This window comes from Macaca nemestrina, chromosome 15 (assembly GCF_043159975.1).
Source record: "Macaca nemestrina isolate mMacNem1 chromosome 15, mMacNem.hap1, whole genome shotgun sequence".
NCBI classification, from domain to species: Eukaryota; Metazoa; Chordata; class Mammalia; order Primates; family Cercopithecidae; genus Macaca; species Macaca nemestrina.
The window spans coordinates 18,389,489-18,406,396 of NC_092139.1; the positions used below are offsets into that span (position 1 = coordinate 18,389,489).

A 16,908-nucleotide genomic window follows, 5' to 3' on the forward strand; every position below is an offset into this window, starting at 1 on the left:
TGAATTTAGGTGTAAGAATCTAGTATCAAATCTAAGCATTAAAATCTAATATCAATTTTTTTTGTTAGCATATTGACTTCTGTTTGTTTTATCTACTACAGAAAAATCCTAAGCTCTTAAGCACACAATTGGTATTATTGCATACAGTGTGAATTGCAGAGGATAACAGCACCCATAGACAAAATTGTTAAGACAAAGATCAAAAAGGGTCCTTGGACTGTGTTAGGTAGCCAGGTGTTTGCTTTCTCACAGAAAAGAGAAACCAAAGAGAAATAAAACATGTGAGAGCAGAATTAAAAATTAAGAGTTGGCCAGGCACAGTGGCTCAACACTTTGGGAAGCCAAGGCTACAGGATCACTTGAGGCCAAGGATTGAAGACTAACCTGGGCAGTATAGTGAAATCTGCCTCTGGAAAAAAAAATTAATTAGCTGGGCATCCTGGTGCACACCTGCAGTCTTAGCTACTTGGGTACTTGGGAGGCTGAGGTGGGAGGGTCACTGGAGCCCAGGAGTTGGAGGCTGCAATGAGCTATGATTGCACCATTGCACTCTAGCCTGAGCAACAGAGTGAGATCCTGTCTCTAAATAAAATTAAGACCAGGCACAGTGGCTCATTCCTGTAATCCTAGCATTTTTGGAGGCCAAGGTGGGAGGATCACTTGAGGCCAGGAGTTCGAGATCAGCCTGGGCGACATAGCAAGATCCTGTACCAAAAAAACAAAACAAAACAAAACAAAGCGAAAATTAGCTGAATGTTGTGGCACACATCTGTACTCTCAGCTACTCAGGAGACTGAAGTGGGAGGATTTCTTGAGCCCAGGAGTTCGAGGCAATGAGCTGATTGTACCATTGCATTACAGCCTGGGTGACAGAGCCATATCCTGTCTCAAATAAAAAATAAAATAAAATTAAGAGTTGAAAATTTATGTCCATATAAAAACGTGCCCATAGAGATATATAGCAGCTTTATTCATAACTGGCAAAACCTGGAAGCAACCAAGACATCTTTCAGTAGACGAATGGATAAATAAACTGTGTAGTACCTCCAGATAATGGAATGTTATTCAGCACTAAATAGGAATGAACTACCAAGCCATGAAAAAACATGGAGGAACCTTACATGTATATCACTAAGTAAAACAGCTAATCTGAAATGAAAGGCTATATGACATTTGGAAAAAGGCAAAACTATGGAGACAGTAAAGAGATTAGTGGTTGCCAAGAGTCAAAAGGGAGGGAAGGATGACTAGGCAGAGCATAGATTTTTAGGGCAGTGAAACTATGCTCCCTAGTATTGTAATAGTGGAGACATATATATATACACACATTTGTCCAAACCTATATAATGTACAACACCAAGAGTGAATTCTAATGTAAACTATTAACTTTGAGTGATTATGATCTGTTAATGTAGGTTGGATCATTTAAAACTATATACCTCTCTTGTGGGAGATGTTAATAGTTGGGAACTTTGTGCATATGTGGGGGCAGGGGGTACGTGGGAACTCTGCACTTCCCACTCAATTTTGTTATGAATGTAAAACTGATCTAAATATAGTGTATTAAAAAACAGTATTAAGACAGGGCACAAACAATTGGTAAAGTAAATCAGCAGATTGAAAGAGGGAAAAGTACGATAGGCCAACAGGACAGATTACTATTGATTAACTCTGATAGAATCAGGTGGTAGCACCAACAATCAGGATATGAGGTGAAATGGATCCTGTTGCAAGCATGCTTGTCCTCTCATATATTTTAACATTCTGTTTGGACATTGTTTTTCCGTATCAAAACTGCATGGAGAGATGGGGCCTGAACTATAGGACTGAGCTTTAGTCCTGAGGAAATGAATGATTTGTATTTTTAATTGGTGTGCATAATGGAAAAGAAGAGAAAGATTAGAGGCATGTAGAGTGAAGTAAGAATTCTCCTTAAGTAATTAAGGTATAGGGAAGAGAGAGAGAGAAGGATCTAATCTTTGATTTGCCTCCAAACATAATCTGTGCTCTGACACTTCCTTTAATCACCCTTTAGTCTTCATTGTCTCCCTATTGTGTCCCCTGTCTTTACCCCATGCTTTGATTATCCTCTATTGGATTAATCATTTTCCTGACTTCCTTTGTTCTCAGTTCACTATATCTTATTTTATTCCAAGATTTATCCATCTTAAGGTCATATTGTAATAAGCCAAAGCTATTTGTATTAATTTTTGACTTTGTCTCCTTTTTTTACAATAGTGCATGTTTTATCTTTGCTTTCATATTATCCATCCAAAGACTAGAATAAATATTTGTTTAGGACTTCTGTTATCCCAGGATATTGTGCCTGAAACTGAAGAATCAACTCAGAATACAGCACTTGCATACAACCCCCTTCTTAAGAAATGTGTTAAGATTTATAATGTATGGTTAATTTTTCCTATGTTTAGAAGTCCAGAAAGCCAATAACATGAAAGAAGTCAAGAAAATAAAGACAAATAATTGAGGCAAGCTTTATTAATCAACAACAAAATACTGACTAAGAGAAGTAAAACCTTAAGGGAAGCATTTAATATGGCCACAAACACAGTGCCCTCAAGAAAAATGTCCCATAAATGTGACTCATTTGGAACAAGCTTGAAAAGTGTTTCAGAAATCATTATTAATGATATAAACCATGTAATAAAAGAAGTCAGTTGAATTCAGTAGGTGTGACTTCCTTGATATTAAGCATAATAAAACTCATGCAGAGAATAAACCCTGTGAAAATGATCAAAAGAAGAAGTCCCCCAGTCATAATTAGGATTTTGTTCAACATCCGAAGGATTCATCTTTGGAGCAACTTCTTGAATATAATAATCGTGGGAAAGGCTTTCACAGAAAGATAGTCTTTGTTACATGTAAGAGAGCTCTCATGGTAGAGAAACCTTCAGAAAGAAACAAATATGGACAAGTTTTATCTCAAAGTTAAGGCTCAATTCTCATCCAAGAACCCTTAGGGAAAGGAAGCCATATGAGCCCGGTAAAAATGTGAAATCCTCATGCATGAAGTCAAAACATGCACTCAAGAAATTCACACAGGGCAAAAACACTATGAAATCAAACTTTACCCAACATCAAAGAATGTACACAGGAGAAAAACCTGATTAGTGTAAAGAAAATGAGAAAGCCTTGAAGAAGTTATACCATACTCAAAATGAGAGAACTCGTGCAGGGGAGAAAAATCTATCAGTGTAAGAAATGTGGGAAATTCTTTCATGAAAAAGCATGCCTTACTCAACATAAGAGAGCCCACACAACAGGAAAACCCAGCAAGTGTAATGATAGTGAAAGAGTCTTAAAGAAGGAATCTTGCCTCACTCCCAATCAGATAATTAAAACAAGAGAGAAAAACTGTAAAGGTAATAAATGTGAGAAACCTTTCTTTGAGAAGTTGAAACACACTCAACATCAGAGAAGGCACTCAGGGAAGAAAACCAATGGGTGTAATGAAAGTGGGGGTGCCTCAAGTAGGAAGTCACAACTTACACAAAGCCAGAGAGCTCACAAAAAAAAGAGAAAATCTGTGACTGTAATAAATGTGGAGAAAGCTTCCATAAGAAAACAGATCTCAGACAGCATCAGAGCACACACAGAGGGGAAAAAAAAAAAACAAACCTATGAATGTAATGAATGTGAAAAATCCTTCTTTGTGAAGTCCAACTACAGTGAACATCAGAGAATTCACACAGGAGAAAAACCATATAAATGTAATGAATGTGGAAACTCCTTCTGCCAAAAATCAGCCTTCTCAGTACATCAGAGAATTCACACGGGAGCAAAACCATATAAAAGTAATGAATGTGGGAAAACCTTCTGTGTGAAATCAAACCTTACTCAACATCAAAGGACTCACACAGGTGAGAAACCCTATAAGTGTAATGAGTGCTGGAGATCTTTCTGTGTGAAATCCAACCTTGTCGTGCATCAGAGAACTCATACAGGAGAAAAACCCTACAGATGTCCTGAGTGTGGGAAAACCTTCTATGAAAAGTCAGCCCTCACAAAATATGAGCTAAATCACACAGGGGAAAACCCCTATGAGTGTAATAAATGTAGAAAAACCTTCCGCCAGAGGTCCTCCCTCACCAAACATCAAAGGAAAATACACAAGAAGAAAACTCCCATCAATACCCTCCATGTGCAGAAACCTGCATCTTCAAGCCAAATTTGTCAAACATCAGCAAAATCACAGGGCAGAAACCCTAAGGTGTTAATATATGTAGGAAAGTATTTATTTATAGGTTATAATGAATAGGAATTAGAAAATTAGCATAGGAGTGAAACCACATGAATGCTTTGAACATGTGAAAGCTTTCAGCAAGTATTCAGAGCTGAGGAGGAAAAATTAATTTTAAGATATATGAATACAAAAATATTCTTGTGCATAAAATGTTTAAGTAGAAGTCATCTTTCTGATGTAATATCAGAGTAATTAAAAGATTAGAAAATGTCTTGTTCTTAATAGAATGTGAAACATGATCCTTTCATAAAACTATGAATTATTTAAGTCATTGACAATAGCGTTAAATATGTGTGAAGATTTCCTGAAGTATATTGGGCTATATATGATTACATAGGATATGAGTGTGCTGTATAACATAAATTATGTGTATGTTAGATTTACACATGGGAACCCACCACTGTCTCTGAATCACAACAATACAACATATTTTATAAGTGAAAATTGAACAGTCACACAACCTGTGGCCCAACAATTCCAATTCTAGATACATACCATAAAACAATAATTCTCAACTGGGTTTCCTAATGTGTGTTTGGAAATATGTTGTTTTGATTGTCAACATGATTGATGTGCTACAGGCTCTTGGTAGATGGGAGGCCAGAGATGCGAACTTCCCTACAATGTATCAGTGAAAGGACAGGAAATAGTCTTATCCACAATACCAGTAGTTTCACTGCAAAAAAAAAAATTTGCCCTATAGAAACTCTTGCACATCTGCACCCACAAATGTGTACAAGAATGTTCACTGCAACATTGCAATAGTTTTTTTAAAAAAAAATTTACAGAAAATATCCAGATGTTGATTAACAATAAACTAAATAAGTGTTGGCACAGTCATATGGTAGAAATAATATACATCAATGAAAATGAAACTCTATTAAACACATCAGCATAGTTATATCTTAAAGTAATGTTGAATTTAAAAAAGGGAAAAATATAGATACTATGTTATGTTATTTATGTAAAGTTCAAAAACAAACCAAGAATACATTGTTCAGGAATACATATATAAGTAGTAAAATTAGAAAAGAAAGCAAATGGATGATTAACACAAAATCTACAATATCAGTTACATTTTAGGAGGAAGGAGGGGCTTACATTTATGGAGAGAAAAGAGAGCCTTCATGTTTCTTAAATGGGTTATGGATACACAGGTATTTCTTTTATTTTTATTTGTATCATGTGTATGCATATTTATATTCATATGTGTATCTGTTAATAGAATATCTTATTTTCAAGAAAAGCCTTAAAATAATGCATTAGAACATTAACAGAGGTGATGTTTTGTAGTAAGAGTTGTAGTTAAGATTTTTTTTTTTACATTTGTCTATTTTTCTGTAGTTCAAATCTCTTTAATGACTGTTTTCAAGTATCCATACCACTAGTCATTTAAGCCTACCCTTGATTTTCTTGATGGTCTTTTTCCATTTGTTTCCTAGTAGGATTTCTCCTAAATTTTTTAAAATGATAAAGTGAACACTGACCAAGATAGAAGAAGTAAGGAAAGTGGAAAAGCAAAGCAAAGTACAGTAGACTTTAAACAAGTAGAAACAAAAAAGAATCAATAATAAAAGTTATCACAAATAATATGAACAAATTGAATTCCTACATCAAAGACACAGATAGTTTAACAGTGAGTTGAAAAACTAAATCCAACTATGTATGGCTTGTAAAAAAAAAAATGTACCTAAAACCAGGTGACAAAGGGAGTTTGAAATTTAAGGGATGACAAAAATAGATCCAGGTTTTTTTAAACATTTATCTGCTAAAGTGTGACAACATAAGGGTAGTGCTGTGATTACCTTGTTTAACCAAACTTCCATGGAGTTGTAGTCTAGGGAATAGGATGGATGTTAAAAGCTGTGGCAGGGCCTGCTAATCACCCTGCAGTAGCCATGGTTCCCTTCTTCCTTTAATAGTAGTACTCCCTAGTGAATGCTGGCAGGGCATATGGCCACCCAACTAGACTACATTTCCTATCCTATTTCGCTACCAGAAAAAACAAGAAGGAAATGGCACCTACCTGTCCATTGTAACTCTCACATGGATTATTTGGAGAGTGTAGACATTTATTTCCAATGGATTTATTGAGAATTTATCCTCCTTTGAATAACAGCAAAAAGGCCATCAAATATACAACAATAATGGATTGGCTAAAGGGATTATCACACATCCAAAGGACAGAATATCTTGCTATATGTCAATAATAGAAAACTCTGCTATAGCAGAGTTTACTACGTGCCAAGCACTATTCTAGAATATAGATATAGATACAGATAGATATATTGATATGATAAAAATGTTATTTAATCCTCATAACAACCTATGAAGTAGATACTGTTATCCCCATTTTACAGATGGGTAAACCAAAGCACAGAGGTTAATTTGCCCAAGGGCATATACCTAGTAAGACATGGAGCCAGGATTTGAGTCCAGGAAGTCTGACACCAGAGGCCATGCTCCTAACCATTAGCTTCTTCACTGCTCATCAAAAGTGATCTTGTAGGGGAAAATCCACTGATAGGAAAGTATATTCATGTTATGTTTCTTTTCTATCTGCAGTTAACATTTCTAACCTTTCATGGTCTGAGAATCCACAGGAAACTGAAAAGGGCAGGGCAGGGAAGGGGCTTTCAGGTACGTCTGTCTTTTTTATTGATGGTGCTCTCTTCATTGTCATTTCTAGTGAGAAACTTTTAAAGATACCTTGTTTTGATTTTATTTGGAATGATGAACAGGGCACTGAGCATGGGGCAACTTCTAATCTTGACATTGCCTCTAACCAACTGTGTGACCTAGTCTAGCCCAATTTTATTAATCCTTAAATTGAGGAGGCATATTTAGATAATACTATAATGCCTTTCCATTTTTATCATTCTGAACTTTGTATGTCAATCTATAGGGCAATCAGCACATCCTTAGAGGCCGAAGGCAATGATGGATATAGTATGAGTGTAGCGCCAGCTTAGGTCGGGAAAGAATGAGTGGAAAATAAATAAAGCATGTGTCTTCAGAGAATGTCTTTAGAGAAGGTGGAGACTGAATTTTCTCAGCTGCACCTGCTGACTCTCTCCTGTCTTGAGTGTGCCCTCACAGACATCCAATAAGCCTTTTCTTGTGGAGTCTTCCCCCTGCCAAGCCCCTCAGCTTAGCTCCCTGCTTTGAGAATTGCCCTGAAACGTCCATTGGCACACAACTCAGTGGGTCTCTGCATGGGGTAACACCACGCAAATTTTGCACACTCTGAACAGAAGGATCAAGAATTGCTTATAGCCCAGCTCCTTGCCTGGGGCTTTTCCACACCTGCCTAGAGCTCTGGTATGAGGTCTCACTGAATTTCTATTCCTGGAGTTTTGTCCTCGTAACACACAAGATCCATTGCATTCACATGGAGTCAGTATCTGAGCCCCAAGCACAGCTTCACTTTAGACAGGACCTCCCACCTGATAACCTATTTGTCTCTGATGGTACCCATTGGCCCCTGAATCTCACACTGGCTTCTGGTAAACTCGAACCAGGGGTGCTAGGAACAAATACAGGCCAGAGAGTACATAAGACATCCAGAAGCTGCAGAAATCTAGTGTCCTCCAAAACACCAAAGAAACATCAAGAAATCCTGGGCCTAGGAGGCTGGAGTCCATTTTTATTTAACATTTATTTCTTGTGGAGTCATTAAGGTCATTTCGTGGGACTGAGTGCTGTGAATAATTCAAAGACAGTTAGCATCCAAGTCTGGGTTTTTTGGCAATATGGCGTATTGGCAAAGCACAACGTGCGATGGAAAGCAATTCTGGGATTTAACCCCAGCACTTCTGCCACCTACCTGTTGATGTTGGATGACTGACTTCACTTCTCTGAGCATCCATTTTCTTATTAAAATAAAGATGACATAAAATAATAAGATATCAATACTAACCTTACAATAAATATGTTAATTGGTACACTTAATTAAAAGAACCTAGCAAAGTATCTTGTGTAATAGAAGCAATGGCTTTTATTAGGATCTTGTTATGCAGCAAGCAAGGGTATACATGCCATATCACATTTAATCTCCAAAACAGGCCTACAGGATAAGTTCTCTTTCCATGCTCATCTTAAAGATGAGGATAACAAGGCTGATAGATATTCCTTAAAATTACTGGAGTTAGACCAGGCATGGTGGCTCACTTTTGTAATCCCAGCACTTTGGGAGACTGAGGCGGGCAGATCACCTAGGTCAGGAGTTCAAGACCAGCCTGGCCAACATGGTGAAACCTGGCTCTACTAAAAATACAAAAATTAGCCAGGTGTGATGGCGCATGCCTGTAATCCCAGCTACTCTGGAGGCTGAGACAGGAGAATCACTTGAACCTGGGAGGCAGAGGTTGCAGTGAGCCGATGTCGTGCCATTGCACTCCAGCCTGGGCAACAGAGTAAGACTCCATCTCAAAAAAAAAAAAAAATTACTGGAGTTATCGAGAAGCCCAGATCCCATAGAGAGTTTTTACTCTCCTTGCCTCTTCCAAATCAGCACAAAATATTCATGTTCTTCCTAGTTGCTCTCAAGGAACTTACCTCTTAGAGTACCAGGCTGCATGGTGACCAGGCTATACTTGGCAAGAGCAGAGTTTCTAGAATCATCTCTTGTGCACTTTGATGCACATTCCTGGCCTCCCATCCAGCACTCTATTCCGGAGAAGGAAGCAAATGCCCACTCTCCAGCCCTGGACCCAGCACATAGGGAGCCAAGGCCTTCTCTTGCCTGCCATTCCCTTGAGACCAAGTCTAGGACAGCCTGGGAACACTTAATAAGATTCCTCAATGTTTTGTTTCTACCTTACAGCAGCACAGGTCAATTCCACCTGACATTCTCCCCATTCCACCCCCAATCTCTCGGCAAAGGTACTTTGCAAGACACTTTCAGTTTGGTTCCTAGGACCAATACTTTTGACGAACAAAGATGTGGAGTCTCCCCCATAAGGCTGTAGACAGAGCAAGAGCAACCTCTTTTCCTAAAATGGAACTGTATGTGTGCAGAAGGAGCTACTGAATATCTGTCCCTGGTGACTTCCTCTGGGCAATGCAAGACCCCATTTCCCATAAATTTCTGTGGCACCTTTATTTGTGATTATGCAAGAGTTTCTGCTTTATTGGGTACACTGAACGCTTGCTCTCAAGGTATTTTTTTTTTCTTTCCCATAAATGCAGGATTCTTTCAGTACCCACAGAGATTATAATTAGAAATGGTTTAAACACAATCTCTGTGTGTGTCTCTCTCTGTGTGTGTGTGTGTGTGTAAAATCAGGAAGTTGCCACAAGGTATAAATCAATTCATCTATTAATATACATGAGACACTTAAATAAAACTCTAGGAAATGGAATCCAACAAGGTACTGAAAGAATAATAACCATAATCAGTAGCATTTCTTTTGGGAATGCAAAACAACAACAAAAGCAATCATTCAAAAGGAAAGCATTGGTCACCTTTGGAGGATGCTTTGAAAACTGGAAAATAAAGGGAAAGAATCATGAATTCTGCCTTTCTTGTATGAACTGTTCCTTAGGGTAACCAAATAATTGTGAGGGAATGTTTCTCTTGCCAGAAGTATTACAACCAGCAAATGAAGAAATCATGTTAAAATAAGTATATTACCATTTTGTAATCCCTAATGCATTAGTGGAGCTGGGCAATGATCATCAACAGCTGCTAACATTAAAAAAAAAAAAAATGTGGGAGGCCACGTACAGTGGCTCACACCTGTAATCCTAGCACTTTGGGAGGCCGAGGCAGGCGAATCACTTGAGGCCAGGAGTTCAGGACAAGCCCAGGCAACATGGCAAAATACTGTCTCTGCTAAAAATACAAAAAAAATTAGCTGGGCGTGGTGGTGCACACCTGTGGTCTCAGCTGCTTGAGAGGCTGAGGTGGGAGAACCACCTGAACCCAGGAAGTCAAAGCTGCTGTAAGCCAAGGCCACTGTACTCCAGCCCTGGCTACAGATGTCTCAAAAGCAATTTGTCTCGAAAAACGTGGGGGAGGCAACAATAATTACGTACCTTCTGATGAAAGAATGTACCACCATATATTCATGTTCAAAACTTGCATCTAAATCTGATCAAGGCCAGGTGTGATGGTTCACACCTGTAATCCCAGCACTTTGGGATCACCTGAGGTGGGCGGATCACCTGAGGTCAGGAGTTCGAGAGCGGCCTGGTCAACATGGCCAAACCCCATCTCTACCAAAAATACAAAAATTAGCCAGGCGTGATGGCACATGCCTGTAATCCCAGCTACTTGGGAGGCTGAGGATGGAGGATCACTTCAATCTGGAAGGCAGAGGTTGCAGTGAGCCAAGGTCATACCACTGCAACTCCAGCCTGGGTGACAGAGTGAGACTCCCTCATAAATAAATAAATAAATCTGATCAAGCCTCTGGTACCAATTTACATGAAATGACAGGAACAAAGGAACATGTTGTGTGACTTCTCAGAGATGTAATCAGCAAGCCTAGGTGTGGGGAAGTAGGACAAAGGATCTGGTTCCTTAACAAATAAAAAGGGCAACAGGAAAAGCAACTGAATAATATATAGATTTTAAAGCCTCAGAGATCTTTACACATTCTGATACAAGGAGGAGGAGCTTCATTCCCTCCCCTTGAGTATGGGCTGCACTTGGTGACTTATATTTAGTGAATAGAGTATGAAAAGAGGAAAATAGTACCTTCATAGTGAAGAGACCTGGCAGACACTACCAGAACCAAGTGATAAGGTTAACGACACCAGTGACAAGTCACATGGATATCATACGCTCCCTGATACGAAGTGATTAAAAGCATACATCACCTCCATGATATTCTTTCCCAAAATGTATAACTCTAGTCTAATCATGAGAAAACATCAGGCAGACCCAAATTGAGGGACATTCTACAAAATACTTGACCAGTACTTTTCAAAAGTTTATAGAAACTACAATCATATGTATGAAAATTATATTTAAAAACATAAGAAAATGTGTGTAGGACATATGCACCTGACAACTAAGGAGATGGTTGTATGTAGGCTACTGCAGTAGAGAGAAGTTCATTAATTAGAAACATGTTTTAAAAAGAGGACTTGGGGTTTTATAACACAAGGGAGTCATTAAGGGAAGGGTGGTCTAAGTCATATAGGGAAGGCATGTGTTTTGCAATTAGCCATTTCCTGAAACACACAAGAGTGGGGCATTTCTTATCCATTCCTATTTTCCTGGAGTGAATAGCTCAGGTAAAGTTGAATGCATCCATTCAAAAGAAGAAACAACACTGTACTCCAGCCTGGCGACAGAGTAAGACTCTGTCAAAAATAAATAAATAAGAAGAAAACAAGAAGAAGAGGAAGAGGAGGAAGAAGAAGAAGAGGAGGAGGAGGAGGGGGAGGAAACAAATGTCAGATAATCTCACTTCCCGGAAATAATAACATTTAATGTGGTTGTTTTTCAAATCTGGAATTATTAAAGAACTACATCTTATGATTATCTCTTCACTCAGTAATATATTTTTATAATGTAACTGTCTCAAATGTCTGTAACACTCAGGGAAATAAGCTCCCATTCAAAAGCGTAGTAAACATAAATATACCTGGGTGAAGCACCAGAGGATATAAACAGGCAATTTGCAGAATGACAACTCTCAAAAACTAACACTCATATGAGAGGTGCTCACAAATGTTAATAATCCAGGAAATGCAAATTGATGCAACAATGAGATACAATTTTACACCTATTAGATTGGCAAATATTAGGAAGTTCAGTAAAACTGAGTGTTGCGGGGATGTGGGATTACAGCAACCTCATGCACTGACCTCCTAATTGGACAAATTGAGGAATCCCCCAGTGTGTGTGGCTTGATGGAAAACAGGCTCCAGCTTCCACCAGGGATGCTGCAGGATGCTGTACATTTTCTTTCCACACCTGCTGACAGGCAGGGCCTGGGCCCGCTCCCTGCGACTGGCCACTCAGGTTAGCCTTCCCAAGAATTTGAATCAGGTGCTAAAGGTACGAAGACCCCAGAAAAGTTAGCGATTCTTCTCAGAAGAAGCAATGGACTCCAGCACCCAGCAGTATGGCTTTGAGTGTCCAGTGTGTTTCTGCCTGTGGCAGGGTCCTCCCAGGACTGCTTCTGTGCATAGCTTATCAGTATTCTTCCCAGCTTCCCCATCCGGGAGTGCTTGGTTCTTCAGCTTTCAGGAAGATGGAGTAGACACACTTCTCCCTATTCCTCCCAGTAAGGACAACTAAACACTCTGGACATTTGGGAAACTTTCAGCCATTATTTCTTTGAATACCTTTTCAGCCTTGTCTTCTTTCTTTTCTTCTTCTGCAACTTCAGTGACACAAACACTGGGTCTTGTGATAGTCTCACAGGTCCCTGAAGCTCCGTTCATTGTTTTCCATTTATTTTCTCTCTGTTTTTCAGTCTGGGTGGTTTCTCTAGTTATAGTTCCCAATTCAGTGATTTTTTTCCCCTCTCTCTCCTCTATTTGGCTATTGAGCCCATCCATTTATTTTGGTTATTGTATTTTTTCAGTAGATTTAGTTTGTATATAAAGCAAGTATAAGAATATTCTGAAAAGTGGGGGAAAGAAGGCAGCCCAGCTAGGATACTTGGGACCATCATAGTGTGTTCTCCTGGCTTTCATTTTGTCTCATATATCCCAGACTTGAAGAAGTTCATGACCTGGAAACTCTAGTGTTTGAGATGGGGGGAAAAGTCCCAACAAAAACCTACTCCCTCTAGACAAAGCAAAAACAAATCAGAAAGCAGAAAAGGGGCAGCCTTACAAGATAGAAACCCTTGAGACAATAACCTTTCTACTCCAGCCAAACACCACAGAAAAGACTGTGGCCCACCCACATTCACACAAGCAAAGGCAGAGTGGAGATCCTAGAATTCCACCCACACCAGGCTGTAAAGAGGCACCTCAACTCTCCCCATGGGCTCCCTGCAATATCAGTGAAGACAGTCGGGGAGCCTGGACTTCCACTCCCATCCAGCAGTTACGAGGTGCCCCTCTCTGCTCTGCTGGGGCAGTGTCCCAGAAAACCCAGAGGAGGGTCAGGACTTTCACCACCAACTAGTGGTAATGAGGCCACCACCACTGTGGTGTCAGTGGAGGCCCCTTGGGGAGCAGTCATAAGCCATCCCACCCAATTGTCCCCCAAGTCATGGAGGTCTTAGTAGAGGCCTACGGAGAAGATGGAATTCCCATTCCCACAACCAGTAACGAGGAGAGAAAAGAAAGCGGGTGAAATGGAATGAAACATCAAGGATGAAATGGGATATCACTACAGACTCTGTATACATCAGAAGGATAGGAGGGAATACTACAAACAACTCTACGTACACACATTTGACAGCTTAGATTAAACAAGCTAATTCCTCAAAAACTATAACTCACCCAATATGAAATGGAATTTTAAAACTGAATTTGTAATTTTAAAACTAAAATTTAAAAACATCTCCTAGACCAAGAGAGTTCATGGAGAATTCTGCCAAAAGTTTAAAAAAGAATTAACACTAATTCTACAAAATCTCTTCCAGAAAATTGAAGATGAGGGTAGACTTTCCCATTTATTTTATGAAGCTAGTACTAAATCTGATACTCAAACCAAAAAAAAGATAGATAGTACAGAAAACAAAAGACTAACATCATGAATATAGATGCAACTTTTTTTTAAATTAGCAAGTAGAATTCAACAATGTAAAAAAAAAGTATACACAATGACCAAGTTGAGGGTGGCTTGTGCTGGCCTGCAGGTGCCCCTTGCTGTGAGCAGCCTGGGTGCCATGGACAGTGGCAGGAGGGCGATAGGCTCTGGGGCAGAAGGGGGCAGATCCCCAGTGAGGCCCCACCTTCAGGCCAAGGAGGGCCTGAAGGCTGGGGTCGGGCTACCAGCCCCACAGACCAGAGTGGGAGCTTGTGGTGCCTTTTCTGGGCCTGCCCATGGCTACCCATGGACCAGCTGGCATACACTTTCCCCCCTCTGAAGCCCATGATACCCCTGGGCTCAACCAGAGCTGAGCAGACACTGGGATGACCAACAGCAGAGAGGAGCTACCCACTCCAGAGCCTACTCTCTGCTGAGAGCTGCAGAGACAATGGGACCACCTGCAAGCAAAGAGGAGCTTCCCACTCCAGGGTCTCCTCTTTGCTAGGAGCTGAACACTCATCAGGACACCCTGGCTGTGGAAAGGAGCTACCCACTGCAGGTTTCCTCTGAACTGTCCTATCACTCAGTAAAGCTCCTTTTCATCTTGCTCAGAGCCTCCACTTGTCTGCGTACCTCCTTCTTCCTGGTTATAGGACAAGAACTTGGGACCCATTGAATGGCAGGGCTAAAAGGGCTGTAACACAAACAGGGTTGAAATATGTCCCTTGCTCGCTACATTGAGGGTGAAGAGAAAGAAAGAACAGCTGTGGCCCTTAGGGGATCCCAGACCTTGGAGCTCCCCAAGCCCGGTCTATGACTCCTTTTTGGGAGCCCCGTGGTTCCTGGCATCTCCAAGCTTCCAGGCACCACTGTGTTCCCCGGTTCCTGCTGTGGAAGCTGCGTGCAGTGTGCCTGGCCCAGCCACAGCCTCACAGAGAACTAGTGCCTATGCCAGCACCTGGAGCTGCCCACCCCACTGCAGCAGCTGACATATCTGACTGCACAGTGACCAGACCCCACGCTTGCTCACACACCCCTTGCCACGCCATGCCTGACTTGCCTTTGGCAGACGTGGGATCCAGGCTGGTAACATGAGCTGAGCACAGCCTGCCAGGCCAAGTGGGCAGAAGGAGCCCAGTGGGCCCAAACAAAACTTGGGCAAAGGGGCCACTGGCCACAGAGGTTTCTGGCCAGAAAAGCAACACCCCAAAGATCTTGTAACAAAGTGAGGCTTACTGCAGGAATGCAGGGCTGTTTTACTATTCACAAATCAGTCAACATAATCCAACATATTAACAAAAGAAAATTGATACAAAAGAAAATTGATCTTACCAATCAATACAGAAAAAGCATTTGACAAAACACCCATTCATGGGTTTAAAAATGCTCAGAAAAATAGAAATAGAGGGAATTTGTCCTAACTTGTTAAAGAGCATCTATAACAACTCCACAGCCAGCATCATACTTAACAGTGAAAGAATGAATGAATGTACCCTGAGAACAGGAACAGGGCAAGGATGATTGCTCTTACCATTATTGTTAAACAGTGTTAGAAGTTCTACCCAATGCAATAAGGTAAGAAAAGGAAATAAAAGGCATATAGATCAGAAAGGTAGTAATAAAACTGTCCCTATTTGCAGATAACATGCTTATCTAAGTGGGAAAACTCAAAGATCTACAAAAAATAGAATCAAAAACAAAAACTCCTAGAGCTGATAAGTGACTTCAGCTAGACTGCTGGAATATGTTGTATTTCTTTATACTAGCAATGAACACATGGGCACTGAAATTTAAAATACAGTAGCATTTACAATGTATCAAAAAACAAAATACTTAAATTTAAATCCAACAAAACAGGTACAGGGCTTGCATGCTGATAACTACTCAGGTTTAAATTGTAAGAGATAGAACTTTCAGGAAAAAAAAAAATAGAAAATATTTGGGATCTAGATAGTGAGGGAAAGAACTACAAAATTGCTGATGAAAGAAATTTCAAAAATCTAAAAAAAGAATGACCATACTTACTTATGGATTAGAAGACTTAATATGGTAAATCTGTCAATTCTTCCCAAGTTGATATAAGGATTTAATGCAATTCTTATTGTTACAGGCTAACTGAGTTCTACTGTAACACCTAATGGGAAAAAGGGCAAGCAGGTTTTATTCCTGGCCAGGAACGGAGGAGGGAGCTCTTTCTCTAAAGATTCCTTCTCCCTGAGATATGAGAAGCTGGGGGATTTTAAGGCGTTAGATGTGGGGCAGGGAGGTAGGTAAACACATGTGGGGAGGAACTCCAGACGTGCAGGTGCAGATCATGAACATGCTTCTTCACATAATGTATATTCAGAAAATGGCAGCAATTATCTTCTATGGGTGAGGTTTTAGCATTATGATGATATGTTAATGATCTAAAGGTAACACGGGGTCGCTGGTTCAGGTTTGCCCCGGTTTCACACAGGCCTTATCTTCCTCTGATAATTGGCAAGGAGTCCTGCAGCCCCCGGGCCATCTGGAGTTCTTTTAACCAAGCTTACCTATAGATAAAGAAATAGAAAAATCTGTTTAAGAAAAGAATAATGAGTTTTTTCAGTTATCTACTGTTAAAGAAAATAATGAGCTTTCTCGGCTGTATCTCCAGGGCTGCCCTAGTAACACTATCAAAATCCCAGCAGGATTTTTTGTAGATATAGGCAACATTATTTGAAAGTTTGTATGGAAAGGCAAAGGCACTGGAATAGCTAACACAATTTTGAAAAAGAATAACAAAATGGGAGGAATCAGTTTCCAGTAATCAAGACTATGTGGTATTGGAGGATGGATAGACACATAGATCAATGGAATACAACAAAGAATCCAGAAATAGACCCACAGAAATATGTCCAACTGACATTTTGCAAAAGTGCAAGAGCAATTCAGTGGACAAAAGACAGTCTTTTCAACAAAAAAAAAAAATGGTTCTGGAACAGTAAGACATCTA

General features: G+C 40.0%; 1 protein-coding gene across 1 annotated transcript in view; it reads left to right on the top strand.

The window, feature by feature from the left end:
• Positions 1-16,908, top strand: part of LOC105496478 (engulfment and cell motility 2) — a 98,299-nt gene that overhangs the window by 3,219 nt on the left and 78,172 nt on the right. The gene's annotated exons all lie outside the window — the stretch shown is intronic.